The sequence below is a fragment of the Zonotrichia albicollis genome, chromosome 1 (genome assembly GCF_047830755.1).
Source record: "Zonotrichia albicollis isolate bZonAlb1 chromosome 1, bZonAlb1.hap1, whole genome shotgun sequence".
NCBI classification, from domain to species: domain Eukaryota; kingdom Metazoa; phylum Chordata; class Aves; order Passeriformes; family Passerellidae; genus Zonotrichia; species Zonotrichia albicollis.
The window spans coordinates 107519547-107535555 of NC_133819.1; positions in this window are offsets into that span (position 1 = coordinate 107519547).

The window sequence follows — 16009 nt, forward strand, 5'->3', positions numbered from 1 at the left end:
AGTCTACACTGTGGGCTTTTCTGTGCTTTTACCCTTCACTACACCTTCTGATGATCTGTAAAACTAGGGCTTCCACCTACCAACCTCCTCATGGGCACGCGTGAGGTTTTTGTGATGAAAGTCAGGGAAACTGAGACCATGCCCTGTGAGGACTGTCATTGTTTTGTTTGCCCTTCACACCATAGCTACAGGGTGTCACCCAGGTTCCCTGAGTAGGCAAATATCAGAATGTTACCCACTACAGGTGTAGTTGCTGAGTGGCAGAGGCTTTGAGTGCTTTGCTGGCATCTTCCTGTGGCCAAAGGTGAAGGGCAGCAAAAACTGAAGGCACTGCTGCTGAAAAGAGAAGACAGTGAATTTTAGCTACTCAGGGAAGTGGAAAACCTTTTCCACTTGATGGCTCTGAGGACTGGTTCTCTACATTGCTCAGTTCATTGGGGCCATATTCATTGCCAGGTGTGATTTCCAGCTATGGCAGCAGTGCTGTTGGACTGGGAATGCCCAACCTCCATACCCATGGAGTGGCTGCAGTGTGTCCCTTTGTCTCTCTAGGCCAGACCTTCTTTTGGGATGAATTGGGGTAGCTCCTTGTCCTCCAGTGAAGCTGTACTGACTTGCACCAGCCAAAAATATACTGACTTGCACCAGCCAAGAATCTGCCTCTTGGTTTTCCAAACCTGACACTTGGGGCCGCCTCCTTACTCCCGAGGTGTTGTGAGGACTGTGGGATGAATGGTGCAGCACAGCCTCAGGAGGAAAACTGATCCTAGCACAAAGGGATCAGGCTGAGCCCTGCCTGGGGTCTGGGTTGCTGTGGCCAGCCAGGAGTGGGCATCACTCGCCCTTCTTGGCAGGGTTGTCACGCCATGGTCACTGCTGGGCCACCTCACGTCCTGGCTACCTGTGGGTGAATGTAGCCCGGTACCTCAGCCCTGCTAGCCCTGGGTCATGTGGGTTTGGATCTGGCTTCTGATTTACAGAAATAAATACCTCTGGTGATTTACAGAAATAAATACCTATCTAGGTGCAAACTGAGCCATGCAGAGAAACACTGGGCTTAAAAAACAAAAGGTGTGGACAAGAAGGTGGATATCTTTCCTCTTGAAACATCTACTGGCTAAAATGCCCTGATTTGTGATTTTACAATTGTTGGCACTTAAATAGATAAAAAAGTTGTTGCTAACTGGTGTTGCAGTGTTCAGCCTTAGCTAGGGTCAGCATCCTTTCTTGTTTCCCTTTTTCCATTTTTCTTGCCAGGGTGATGTTCAGTGTGCCATTTCTGTAAAGCTTAGCACATAACCCGTACCTGCTGGGTGTGTCTGAGCTGCATTGCTCAGAGTAGCCATAGAGCAGGAGGTTTAGACCAGTGTGTTCCCGTTTCAGGCTGCTGACCCAGCAGGAAATGTTATCTGGTTGCTGATGCTCTTGCTGGTGGCCTGTGGACACCACAGTGCCTTAAAACCCTGTGGCAGCTGTTTCAGAGGGCTCCTCGGAGGCCCTGCTCCCTGCACCACCTTAGCCCAGGGTCTGTCTTAGGGTGGTTCCTGCAGATGGTAAGTCCTGCAGGGGGCATATAAAGATGCCCTATGTGGAAACCTTCCTCTTGGCACTGAGGATGAGGTATCACCTCATCTTTTAGGTGATACCAGGAGAAAAAAAAAACCTAGAAACCCCCAATATTTCATAGGGAAGGTGTTTCCAATTACTTCTTATCAGCAAAACCACCAAGAATGGAATGCTTTGCCTCCTTGGACCAGAAGCACAGCTGTCAGGTTTTCAACCCTCTGTAAGAGTCAAAGGAGGTGTAGCACTATGTTGCTTTTGTGAAAAGGTGCTGAAGATCTCAAAATGAGGTTCTGTGCTATGATTTTACGTAGAAAAAGACTGCGAAAGGTACCTCCGTACTTATCAAATCTGCTCTCCAAATGTATTGATTGCTGGAGCTGCTACTCCTAGACAAAATTAAGGTTTCTTCTTTTATTTTTTAATAATTATTTTACATTTTAGTCCTGCTGAGCCAGCACAGCTCTGAGTGTGTGAGCTGGACTTTGCTCTGGCTCTTATATTGCTGATATCACTGCTCCTGCAGGATGACCTGGCCAAAAGCTTTCCTCACTTATCACCATTTCTCTGCAGTGACAGCCCTGGGCTGGGCTGCAGAAGAGCAAAGAAAGAGTCTGACCATGAGTTTTGTTTACTAGTGAGGCTGAACAAGCCAGGTTGACACCAGAGAATCTTTCTAGTACCAGAAAGCTTTAGAGTTGACATTTGGAGATGGGGGGAAAAGGCATATGGCCACTTTCCATGTTAGCACCTTTTCTCTGGAAAGAGTAAAAATTAAATACCAAATGTCCCAGGGCATCTGCTTCAGAGTCCCCCATCAAGCAATATTAGAAGGCTCAAATTTGCTTGAGTGGCCCCTCAAGATCAGACTGCTCCTGTCCACGTGTGTTACCCTGGCCTCTAATCTTCCCTAGATCCTGTTTTAGTAGTATTCCTGACACCTTCACCCAGAATCAAAATTTCTTCTGTTCAAAGTGTTTGAAATAAGAAGAGGTCCCTACTGTGGCTCAGAGTGGTATTTTTCAGCATGGCAGTGAGGGTGTGTGCTGGTGTGGTATGAGTGGGTGCAGCAGCTGCCAGGCTTGGATTGGTGACCTGGAGAACCACCCCAGGCAAAGAACCAGCCTTGGACAGGCTGCCCAAAGGGAGCAAAGGGTGCCTGGCTGTTTCCAGAACTGCAGGTGAGCTTTGTTTCCTGTGAATGATCAGAGGGCAAAAATCTGGGTGTGAAGTGAGGAGCCAAAGTAGCTGATTTTTGTTTTGCTGCTGCATAGCTAGGCAAAGGCATACATCAGCTCTGTAACTTTTGCCATCTAGAACTCAGGTAATTTAATTAATGTCTGTTCCTGCACCAAAATAATATAACTTCTGCTCCTTTGTGAGAGAAGAAAGGATTTTGGAGTGACATCCTTTCCTTGCTATTGTGAGCCTTAGTTGAGCACAGGCTGCAGAAACCCAAAATGGACTTCAACTCTTCCTATGTAATCACAGCTCCAGATCTTCCTTTATCCATCTGTCATGAACTTCATTCCTCACAGATCCTCCAGTTCCTAAGTCTGTATACACTGGACATTCCAGGGTTTTGTCAAACACACTGAATTCAGTATTAAAATATGGGGCAAGGGTTGTTGCAGTGGGCCAGTGAGAAGGAAACTGAAGGCTTGAGGAGCATTTTCATGTGCCTTCTGCTCCATATGTTGCAAAAGGCTTGAGGCCTGCACTACATATTTGTAACATGTTTTGGAAACACTTCTCAATATTTCCTCAAAGCTATCTGATGGAAGTTGGTATATCTATGAGAGAGGAGTAGAATTTCACAGAATCATTTAGGTTGGAAAAGACCTTCAGGATCATCAAGTCCAACCTTTGATCTGTAAATTTAGATGCCTGGGTGGACGTGCAGTCAAACAGGAGTTGCCAATGTTGTAGCCAAAAGTGCTTATGTACTCCTTGAACAAAGAATCAGGAAAACAGCGAGTAGGAGTAAGGAGGCAATTCTACTTTGGAATGCTGCATCCAGACCTGGCATCCACATTTGAAAAGGCTGTTTAAAAATTGGCAAAGGTAGGGAGAAGAATCACTAAAAGGATTTATGAACTGAGGAAAATATCTGGTCTTGATAAATTTCAAGACTAGTCTGCTTAGACTATCTAAAGGAAGACTAAAACATGATAGGTGTAGTTATTTCCCTCATGGAGAGAAAATGATAGGGGCTAAGAGGCTTTTGACCTTGCACAGAAAGACATAACAGAATCTGGTGGCTATGAGGTGAAGCTGGATTAATTAAAAAATAATATAACTTCAGCTGAAACAATCAACATAACTAGTGATGGGAGCAATAGCAAGGGAAGAAGATTAGTACTCAATCTCTTGTTGCCTTTGCAACAAAGCTGTCTGGAAGATCAGCTTTAGCTGACCAAAAGTGACTGGGTTCAGGACTGAGCATGTTGCATTTACTGCATCGTGATTTATAGGCTGGATTAGTTTCCATTTGGTCTGAAACCATATTACTTTTTGGGATGAGACCCAATGCTGAGATCTTGAATTTTTGTTGTTATTAAAAAACCCATGGCACTCTTCCTGCAAGCCGTGGTAAGCACTGTGGTGTTTTGACCCAGTTTCAGCATAAGTAATTATTTTTTTGCATATCTAAAACATCCTACTTCCTCTCCAAAACTGTCCTGCATCTTTACTGTTTCCTAAATACATCCTGAGTCTCATGCAAGAAAAGTTTCGAAGTTGAACAAACAAGACTTGAAAATCTGTCCCCTCTTACAGCACAGCACAGAGACAGAGGCTGCTGAGCAGCCCCTGCTCTTGGAGAAGGAGGAAGTCTGCAGTCTTCAGTCTGAAAATGGCAGTCTGCAGTCTTCAGTCTGTGGCCTTTCAGGGCTGTGAAGATCACAGCCTGAAGAAGGAACAAAGGTGTGTGAGTCACCTCACAAAAGTGGCAATTAGAAAAGAAAAAAGAGTGCAATGGGGGGTTTAGTTAGTGCACTGAAGCCCAACTGGAACCCAAATTCTACTTGTTCTTCTCATGGGAATAAATAACACTTAGAATAGTGCTGCTTTTTGTGCCTTGCTTACAGAGGATCCAATCTTGTGGCGTGAGAGGGAAGGGATGAGCTATGTCTGTTTGGCTGGTCGTGTATCCGATCCCTTTGCAGCAGAGAGGAGCCCAGACCATCCAGGCAGATCCTGGTGAGTTCCCACTCTGAGGGGCTTTGCACAGGCTTGGCAGATGTGCCTCCCAGGAGCATCCTTCCTGGCAGGAGAGGATGTGCGTGCTTGGCCAGGGCTCTGGGGAGGGAGAGGGAAGGAGGCCTGGAGGAGGAGGAGGGGAGATCTGCCCTGCCTCAGCTGCAGCATCACGGGGAACTGCTCGTGGGCAGCCTGGGGCACGAGGACCAAGGACCTGGAACTGGCCTTCTCTGAGCCTGCAGGGACCTCTGGCAAGCTGTGGATCCCCATCTTCTCTCTCTCTGTGTGTGTGTGTGTGTGTGTGCAGTGTCTTCATTTTCTTAAAATTAGATCTTTTACTCTATGCCTTTTTTTCTATCACAATCCACACTTGCCTGTGATTGTGCCATTTTACCTGAATAGAAGTTCATTGAAAATGGAACAGTGGGGATGATGAGCCCCCTCTAGATCAGGGACAGATGTGAAAAGTGGTGCCTGTGAGGTCTGGGGTGACCCACCTGTCCCAACATTGTGCACATTGTGCCTGGGTCTTCCCATGACTTGGACAAGACATAAGGCATACCCTCTGCTCTTCACAGAGATAATGAAGTGTGTCACAAGATTAATTTGACGCAATTTTATTTTGAACTGTTAGAAACCTTTCAGCCTGAAACAGGGTCCTGAAGCAGCAATACTCCTTTCCTTATGATAAGGTAATGTTCTGTAGTTTCCTGTAACTAATACTATTTTAACCAAACAAAAAAAAAAAAAAAAAAACAAAAAAACTTCGCTCAGACGTTTGACTAATAAAATGTTTATTCTCACTGCAAGCAACAAGTGATACTTTCAAGGTTTTTAAAAAATGTGGCTAAACTCAGAATAAGCATAGAATAATTTTACTTTGTACACTTTGGGAACTCTCAGAAAATTAAAAGACAACTTCTCAAAGAAAGGTTTTATGGGATTAAATGTGCTCTAGGTGGAAGGAGGCCAGCAATGTCTTTAAAGTTAGAGCTCTCACTTTGTTACCCAGTCTTTTGCTTTGCTCTGGGTAGTGATAAAGTTTCTGGGACTAAATGAAAGCTTTGTGTAAGCAGGAAATTCAGGGGAAACAGCTTGTCTTTCTAAGTTTCAGCAAAAGTAAGAACCTTCAAACATAAATTCCAGCAGATTTGGGCTTGGTAAACAAGATGCTGATGTCAAAATTTCTCTGTGTCAGAGCTCATCAGGGAAGCCGAGGATAGGCGCCGGCAGCTGTGTGCTGTCCCCCTTCTCCAGTATAAATCAGTCCTGATCCTTGTGAAGGTAGCTAGGGATACAAGCTGGAGTACTCACTTCAGCATTGGGCAACAGGATCAAATCTGTCACACTGCAAAGCACTTTCTTATCTAAAGCAAAGGATTAGCACTTCTGAAATGAGCCACACATAGAAAACTCAGGGAAAACCTGAAAGAAACTCATATTTCACACCAGTTATGCCCAGAGGCACTGTGATATTGGTGTACACTCTACTTTTCCTGCTCCTGTTGGGCAACCTAAGAGGTGGCCAGGGTGCTTCACTTGTGTTTCAATGGGCTCCACTGGTGGGGAAAACTATGGGAGTGACATGTCAACCCTCACATACACAATTCTGAGAAATCTTACCCTTTCCTGTCTATTCCCACAGATTTACACTGAGATCTTCCATATCCCTCCCAGCCCTAGGTCTGCTTCTGAGACAGCTTGCACTTCAGGCCCAGAAATTCAGTTTTGACCAAAAAACGTCCTGTTGAAAGGAGACCAGATACTCCCTGTGGTTAAAAATAAATGTGTGTGCTACCTAATCAGAATGGGTGGGTGGGAGGGAAGTGAGGTAGTGAGGGTCAGGTGGAGCTCTACCGATAAAGGCGTGGAAATGCAAGGCAGTGGGAATATACCTTTTGAGGGAGAAGACTTGGCATTAGGGACAGTTGCATAGCAAGAGAAAAGCAGGAGGAACCAGAAGCTGTAGTGTGATCGGAAGAGTTGAAAGTATCTGGTTTAAAAAAAAACCAATTCATTACAGCCATGCTTCTTTGACAGGACTACAAACATTTTGCAGAGCCTCTTTGGTTGAGAAAATGAATTTTTTTATTATATCTTCTATTGTAGATTTTCTGATAGCAAACTTAATATTGGAGCTAAGGGAAATGTCTAATTTTCCAAACTGTGCTTTGCAGTAATCTTGACATAGTCTGTTGTTGCCCTGCTTGCATCAGAGAATGTTTATAGACACCCACAGACACTGTGGCTACATGCTGTCCTGAAGACAACTGCCCCCAAAAGAGAGTCCTCCAGAAGGGCTTATCCTGGCCCATAAAGTCTGCATGAGTTTGGGGATGTGTAGAGGAAATGTAGCCCAGATTAAACGGATCATTGAAGTAAAACCCCTCTAAGCAGAGAGAGGTCTTAGCTCTGTAAGCAGGCAAGGTAGAAGCACTGATGAGAGGCAGCAGTGATATCTGAGCTCTCTTAATCACCTAAGCTCATTAGCCATGCTGTCTTCATCAGGAGGTGAGTGGGGGAAAGGGGAAGCCACCACCACTGCTTTTCTGGGGTGCCACCCTCAGCTGCAGGGTGGCCCCCGACACGTGAGCAGCAAAGCTGTGTCTCAGCCAGCAGGCTTGGACAGTGCGCATCTGGAGAGGGCTTCCCCAGCCCTAGGGAGAAGGGAGGTTCATTTTCCAGCCATAGATAAGATTAGATTCACTCCTCTGTTCTGTGTGCACTGCTCTGCTTCTATGAGTTAAACATGCATCCAGAGAGCAGGACAGCATCCTTCCATCAATAAATACAGAGCAGATAATTTAAAGAATGATTGTGAGAATTTCATTGTTTGAAAAGTTAAGCAGTGGATTTGAGGCACGCAGTATGTTTTTAATTAGCATTATTATTCAAAGTGAGCAATACTGGACGGGCTCCTTGAGTTCTCTGATAGCATATTCATTAGCTAATCAGCAGAGCTATTATTTTCCTTGAAGTATGCCCTACTTTGTGGTACTAAAGTGCACACACTGATTTACTGGTAAGGGTAATTAAAGGCCATATCATAAACACCACTGACGTCATGGAATTCTGCTCTTTAACCGCCTCTCCAGCTAACCCTTCCACATGGAAAAACAGATATTTCACAGCTGACCCTCACCTGGAGTCAGGCATTCATTCTCCCTCTTCTAGCATCTCTGCAGCTTTGTGAACACATGGCAGCAGAGGACGCATTTATGGTTTCCCACGCCCATGAAGAACGTGAATTTGAAAGTCTTTCATACACCAGCCTTTGCAAAACTCTCAATGCTGCTCAGAAGCTTTGTCACAAAACAGTTTTGTCACAAGTTTCAAAGGAGGGCCTACACATTTAACCTATGTTAGTCAGAGGTGAAGCCCTAATGGGGCTGAGGAACTCATCAGAAAACAAGAGCTTCCCACAACACATCCCTTGCACTTAGAGCTTTGCTGAAGGTGGAAATACAGCCCCTGGTGGTATATTCCTTTCAGGTTCTAAATGGACATCTAATGTATGAGGGGAAGGCCAGGTAGGTTGGAAGAACTGTAGCTAAACTATGCATTCCTAACACATATCTCCAAGAAGCTCTACATATTAGCTGCAAAATTTGGAGGATCTTCAGCACTAAAGTCTGAAAATTAGGGGTGCTTTGCATCCAGCTGAGCTGCTGGCTTGTAAATGCTGTAGAGGAAGGTGGGTGCACGAGTGAGCAAGGGAACATAGCCCAGGTGTGGTTACTTCTTCTCTCCTGCTTTCTCTCCTTCCTTCTTCCTCTCCTTCCCTCTTTTTCTCCCTCTATGCTTTTGTTTCATCCCATGAATTTTGGTTTGTTTTTTCCCAGCTACAGGTCTGTCACCCATATATTTCTGGACAGCTGAGAATCAGAAAATCTTTAAAGCCACAACACTGAATAAAACAGCTTCCTGATTTTTTTTCTACCCCATTTATTAGATTCCTCAGTATAAGAAAGTTGTGTCTGTCTTTACTGAAGTTCATTTAGTGGTATCATTCCCGATAGCAGCAGTAAGTATATCATAAAAACAAAATGGATAATCATCTTTCACTGTCACAAATGAAAGAAGCAAAAAGATATATACCAGTAACAAACAAAATGCAAAACACTTTATTTCAGAATATGGCATAAATATTTTTATATTTCAAAGTTATATATTTATGTTTATCTTAAAGATGCCTGTTTCCAGTGCAGATTACTCTCTTCATTTGTAATTTAAAGCAATGGCCAAAGTTCTGTTCTGATTATCAATTACTCACTTAAATGAGTTTGCTCTCTGTTTAAATGAAAATTACCTAACACAATGGGATAAGCCCACTTGTCCAGCCAGAGTCTTGTCATGTTTTCCTGTTACTTTTGAGCTGGAAAGTGCTCTGTCCTCCCTCCACAGCTCAGACATACAGTGAGGTTTATTATCCCCATTTTATAGATCAACAGGGATTTAGAAAGCCTCTATAATTTTCCTAAAATCTCACAGGAGTCATTCACAAACAAGACATTTACTGAGTATCTTTTAGATTCTGGGCAATGTCCCAGCTTGGGACTTCTGTAGTATCTCACCAGTGCCAGGGCACAGGCAGTGGTGTGTGACAACTCTTGTTAGTAGTGACTACCTGGCATGGCTTGGTTTTGGTTGGGATCACCTAGCATTTTCCCAGCTGTTGCCCCTGGTGAGGGAAAAGCAGCTGGGCCAGCGACTGGTCCTGGTTTGGATTGTTGCCTTCCTGCTCTGGAGAGTGAGAGCTTAGCCAGAGGGACGTGGGATGTGCTTTGCAGTGCTCCTCCTCCTTTAGCTGTTCCCTGGCCCATTTTATTTCCCAGCATAGGTACAGCCACTTGGCATACATTAGTGGTTTGTGTTTGTCTGCTGGCACGGAAGTGACATATTTCAGGACTGGTTGGTGAAGAAAGAAGAGGAAACATGATATGAAATGTGGATGAGTCTTGTGTGACCCCGAGCCAAGCCCTGCCTCAAGACTGGGGATATGTTTTCATGAAGGATCGTGATTCTCTGCCCATGCAGTGTCAGCAAAAGCAGAGATAGGCCCCAACACGTGACCCTTTAGTGACTAGTTTGAATGGAAATGTGTGATTTCTGAACAGATTTATTGTGCAAGCAAAAATGTATTTGCTAAAGATTACAGCAGTGTGTTTGCTCTGAATGCTGAGCCTAGGAAAAAAAAGACTGCCCTGGGTGACTTTTCATAACACAGTGAAACAAGGTCTGTGGTGTCAAATACCTGCTTTAACTTTGTTAGCCCTATCCCATGGACAGGGATCAGGCAATAGCAGCAGAATAGAGCTGGGGATGCAGAGATCACTCTCTGGCTCAGCCTCCAGCTCCTGCTCCCCCTGTGGATGGGGGTGACAGACCTATTTACCCCTCACATAGCTTCAAGGTCTGTGCCAGCAGTGGAACCTGCATGCCCATTGCTCCCTGACCTTGCCAAAACCCTTCTCTGTCCATGTGTGGGGGGGACATCAAGAAGCCCCTGGGATCCCTGGAGTCCTTCCCTAGCCTTCCTCCAGCTTCATTCTGCCACCTCCTTCTCAGGGTGTCAGAAACCCAGCATGCTCTGCTGTTGAGAACCAGGACTCAGCCTTGGACCTCTAATTAATCATTATTGCTTCAGATAGCCAATATTATTACCCTTATATTAGTGGTATCATGTTGTATAATTGCATAGCTGGAAGGTTTGTGGAGGAGTTGGAACCATGACTCTGCTACAGTGACCATTACTCTTGAAAATGCACCTCCCAGATGAGGAGCAGGATCCCCTCCCCTTCAGAGCTATTTTTCAGAGTGGGTTCATGAGCATTTCCACTGAAGATAACTCGTGGGCCACATAGTTCAGCAGGCAACCAACCCTCCTGGGCTGAGACCATATGTGTTCTGGTGTTGGGAACCACATGGGCGGAGGGCAGGGGTGTCTCAGGCTTTTTGATGAAGGAAAGTGGATGCAGAGTGCCATCTGGGGAATTCCATAAGTCTAAATTGACTCTTTTTCTTTTGTCTTTTTAAAAAAAGATTAAAAGCACTCAAGTGACTGATCTGCAACATGCAGACCTCAGTTTGGTTTGGAACTGAAATTCAGACGCGCTTGTAGACAAAAATTAAAAAATGTGATCTTATAGGCACCCTTGGGGTCAGTTGATAAAAATAAATCTTTTGCCAGTGTGTTGAATCCAGTTACCAGTTCCATCACTCAGTTTCCCTGGCAGAAACATTCCTGGGACTTTCTTTTTGCTGATACTCTGCTGCACTATTTGGACAAAATTTCTTCTTTGGAAATAGAAATGCAGCCAACTGGCAAGTTATCTTGGAGTTGTCCTTGTACAAGGGAAAATGGGGCTCGATTTGGTCTGGAAGTCTGCTAACATTTGCTGCCATGGCATTTTTGCCAGTCTTCATGACGCCAGCATATGGAGGAATGCTGCAGCACATGTATTTGAGGCGGTTTGTTTAGTGTAAGGGCATCTGTAGGAGGAGTAGTTTCCTGAAAGGAATAAGTGGAGTGGCTGACCTTGCACTGATTCTGCTGACAGTTCCTGCTTGAAATAAGGTTGCACCAGTCTAGTGCAACATCACTCACCTCCAGTCAGGGAGTTTCAAACTGTTAGGAGGCATAAAAGAGCTATATAAGGAGTAACACATCCACAGGCATCCCTCTGCACCGAACACGGGATCTGAGCACATGAAGGCTCTGAAGGAACTCAGCTCCAGATTGAAGGTTGCAGTCAGTTTGTGAAAGAAATCTCTGAGGTCTGCACATCTTCAGCCATCAGAATTCAAATCTAGTTCTGGACCCCAAGTCATGTTAAAGACAAGAAAATGGGAAATAGCCTGAAATAGGAATAAAAATGATCTCCAAAGTACTTGTTTTGCAAGGCCAGCAGGAACAGCATCTGCATAGCTGTTACTCAAAAACATGAAAATCAAGAAGCATTGTTGGAAACTGATTTAAGGGGCTGGGCAGATTCAGGTGCAAGGCAGGAGATTGAATGTTTTGCCTCTTTGCCCTCCTCATGCTTTATGCCTTGGAAACCTACCTATGTCCTGCCTGTTAATGAACATCTGCTTTTGATTGTCACAAACCCATATATTTCAGTAAAATAAACATACCTGATCTCCACTTGGGAAAGTGCCTATTGTTTCTGCTGTGCCAGGTTCAAATATTGCTTTTAAATCAGAGATGGACATTTTTTTTCTCACTTGCCTAATAGTTACCTTTAAGTGCTAAATGACTCCATCAGGAATTATGCTTCTGTGTTTGGACTAGCTGCAGGACATGGGCTGAAATGTTGCCTTTTCTTAAGTGTCTGATGGGTCATCTGCTGAAGGACTATCTCCTGGCTATACTTGCTGGTGGTGTTAGAAAATAATTATATCTTTCCAAAGCTAATTCTGTGTTAGTCTAGCTGGAGACTGAAATAAATGCAAGTGACAACAATAAAACATAGCCTTACCAAGTCTGTTCATCTTACCTGGTAAATTTGAATTACTGTCTTTTTTGAAGCCAAGATAGTTGTTACCATTGTTACCATTGTCTATCTGTCCGTGTAACTTCATGCCTAATAAGGGGTCCAGAAACCTGAATTATAAACAAATAGGGTAAAAAACCATATGTGCAGTCACCAAGAAAGCTGTGCAGGGCCAGAGCTCCTGGCTCCCCAGAACATATAGACCTTGACATGTCATAACATGGTGCTTGCTGCTTGCTGACCTGTCAGTCTTACTCTACAGTGATTCTGCAAATCACTGTTTCAACATGTGGGAGAAATCAACACCTATTGGTTTCATGTTGACTATTGGACTATATGATCATGACCATTTTTATCATGATTTTGGTCTTGTCTTAAAACAGCACTGCAGGCAGCTGAGGTTCCTCACCTTCACATTTTCAGTCTTGGTTTCAACTAGACTCTGCAATTAGTTGTGAAGTAATGGGGGTAGGAGTGATTTTCTACTTGAGCAAGTCAAAGGTTCAAGATTTAATCCCACTTTTCTATATATTTATTATGTCCTACCTAGATGTCAGAAAAAGCATTTAGCAGCTTAGTTGTAGGGAAAGCATCCATGCAAATGCACTGGTTGAAACAGAATGCCTTCTAGTCCAGTACTCTGTTAATAAAACTGTTTACAAAAAACTGGCTACATGCTTGGGAGACATGAGAACAGGACACATATGTATATTTTCCTTAAAGTCCTTTGCACACTGATTATTTTCAGCTCAGAATGCTTTGGACTTTCCTAGACATCAGTTTGTCTATCTAGTAGCTTGCAATGGATCTCTGGTCCAGAGCTTGTTCTGTTCCTACCTGAGGCACAGGTTGCTGCAAGAGCCAACACTTCCTCAGGCTTGCTATAGACCCTGATCCTATTTGCTTTATTTGATGGTTCCTAAGCCATCTTTTGAAGATGCTGTGGGCAGCTGATCCTTCTCAAGTCACTTCTGATAGATGACTGCCTTTAATGTCTCAAAACCTGGATCCTCCAAGAGCATGTGGTCCACATCAAATTGACACTGCTGATTGCTGTTTGAGAGGAGTGTGGTTGCCCACACGCAGTGTTTTGCCATCAAAGGCTGTGCTCATCTTGGGAGAGCTCGTTGTGTGAAAATGGACAGAAGTGGTTTAATCCATAAGGAAGCCTGTGCTGCAGAACTGGCCTGTTTGTGCACAGCAGGTCTCTCAGTGACATCCAAAATCATCAAGCCAAAAGCACAAGCACCATGAGACTGTCCTACACCCTGAACCTGCCCAAAGGCACAGGACTTGCTGCTGAGGAGAGCAGATAGCCAAGGGGGCCCCACAGCTCATAAGGAACATGTTCAACCTATGCCTGGACACAGGGCCAGCTGCAAAAAGAGGATTTCTCAAGGATTCCAAAGTGTCTCCTGACATGTCTGGTTGGGAAGAAGTATGTTTTGGGAGAAGCTTTCAACTCTCTCTATTGTGCATTTCCTTTTTGGCTTGCTGGTCACCAGTCTGTCCTCACAGGAAGTTTCTGCTTTGCTAAAATTAATGCATGTCTGACTCCCATCAGATATCTCCAGTTTCCCAGGTATTGGAGGGTTCTTCAGTCACATCTCAAATCTAGGTCAAATTAAGGCCAAATCTGTGCTCAGATGGGTGCTCTTCCACCCCTTTAAGCTTCCAGTCAAAGACAGCCCATTGTGCAAAATTTATTTTTTCTTTATCTTTTACCCTTCTCAAGTATCCACCGAAAAATGGATCATGATTTGTGCATAACAATCATGCAGCTGCCAGAATACAGGGCCTGTGGAGTGGGCAGTGAGGGAATACTCTGCCATTACATATTACTTATCCTCAGCAACTCCACAGAATGACTCAGTGAACTATTAGCTCACATTGCTCATGTGAGCAGCATCATGGAAAGGCTGGAACAGCAGCAGCCTTTACTTTCCCCTGCCCCCAAAGGCAAACGAACCATTAATGGTGCAGTAAAGCAGCAGAGCAAAGGTGTGTTTGCTGCACAAGGCTGGTCTCATAAAACTGAACTTTGCCCAAGACTGAACAAAATTGTAAGAAAGTCACAGTCAACAATTAAGGACATGTTTTTTTATATGGAAAAGTTATTTATGACCTTCATCTGGCATTTTATAAAGTTTTAATTTTGTTACACAACATCCATTCCTTTCATGCTTTGGCAGGAGAGATGTTAAGGCATTAGGATAGATGCAATAACCACATTTTTTTATGCTTACTTGTTATTGAACTACCTTCTCCTCTTTAAAGTGTTTTATGGTCGAGTTACTCTATTTGCATAATTACTGCCACATCACCAGTCAATCAATTTTATGTGTTTCTCTCCTAAACCAATCTAAAATATGGTACGTATATAAAAACATCACCCATGATTATGCAGACTTCACATTTATTATTGCTTCAGGTCAAAGATATATGATAAAATTACTGTCTGTTATTTCCCCCTCCCTTCCTACTTCTTTAATGCACAACTCTGAACACTTCCTTTAGTATTGTTTATCAGCAATTTTATTTTTCTCTGAATGGGAGACAAAAGAAAATAAGTAATGGAGCTAGTCAAAACAAAGCAAGTAACTACCACAAGCAGCTATGAGGATTGCTCATTTTTACAAGCATGTGGAATCATGAGCGACTGTACACATTGATAAACTTGTCACACAGATATCTGCAGGAAAGACAAAATATTCCCACTCTCTGGGTAAATTACAGACTTGAAAATAAGTGGTTCCAATGGAACCTGGGCTCCTGTGACAGATGAAACTTGATGGTTCTATTTCACATCTTGGTGAAATATAAACGCCAAGAGAACCCAACTTCAAGTTAGATGATGTGACTAACATAAGTGCCATCAGAAGCCAAGATGAACAAATTCCTTTCTGCATTTTACATACCAATTACACAGTGTTACACAATTCCTTGCTGTTATAAGTTGCACCAGTTGAATCTTGCCACCAATCCATGCGCAGGGAGAAAATTCAGAGATAGTAGAAATCATTTATAATGAGAAGTACTTTATTTCTTCATGGCAGGAGTTAGCTTCCAGTTATGAATTATCATAGAATAAACAATCTGATATGTTCTCCAAATTTTTTTGCTGATCCTTGCTAATCTTCCATCCAAGGTACACCACAACGGACTTGACTTTTCATCCTTCTTACTGCGGCCTTACTGAGTGTAAAAATCACTTCTGAACATTTGAAGGAAAAATGAAAAACTAGCTTGTTTCCTGCAAAAAGTAAAATATAACAGTAAGCATACTTATAAAAATTCTCGGCTCCAGAAGATCCCAAACAGAGCCAAAAAATATGTAATATCTCACTTCTGCTGACGACTAATTTATCTTGTTCTCCTCAGTGTCCAAAGTATCAGTGCTGTGTTTTTGTGTTCAGATTCAAATTCTAATGGATCAGAGCACAGCGGTTTGAAGTGAATGGCAAAATTCCCACTTATTTTCATGAAACAAGAATTTACATCTGCTCCAGTAAAAGGTTTCTTGGTTCTCACTATCCTGGTCTGGGTGGTGTGATCCTCTGTTTCTGTGTGCTCTACTTTAGCTCATTGTTGATTCAAACTCTGCTTTTTGCATGCTGCTAGGAAATAATCCAGTGTGCTTTAAATTGGAAAACTCTAGAAGCAACCAGAAGGTGAGCTGATTGCTATTTGTGGTTTTAAAGTAAGTTCTTCATTGCTGACAAAATTTTATAGGCAAATAGTGGTTTCTT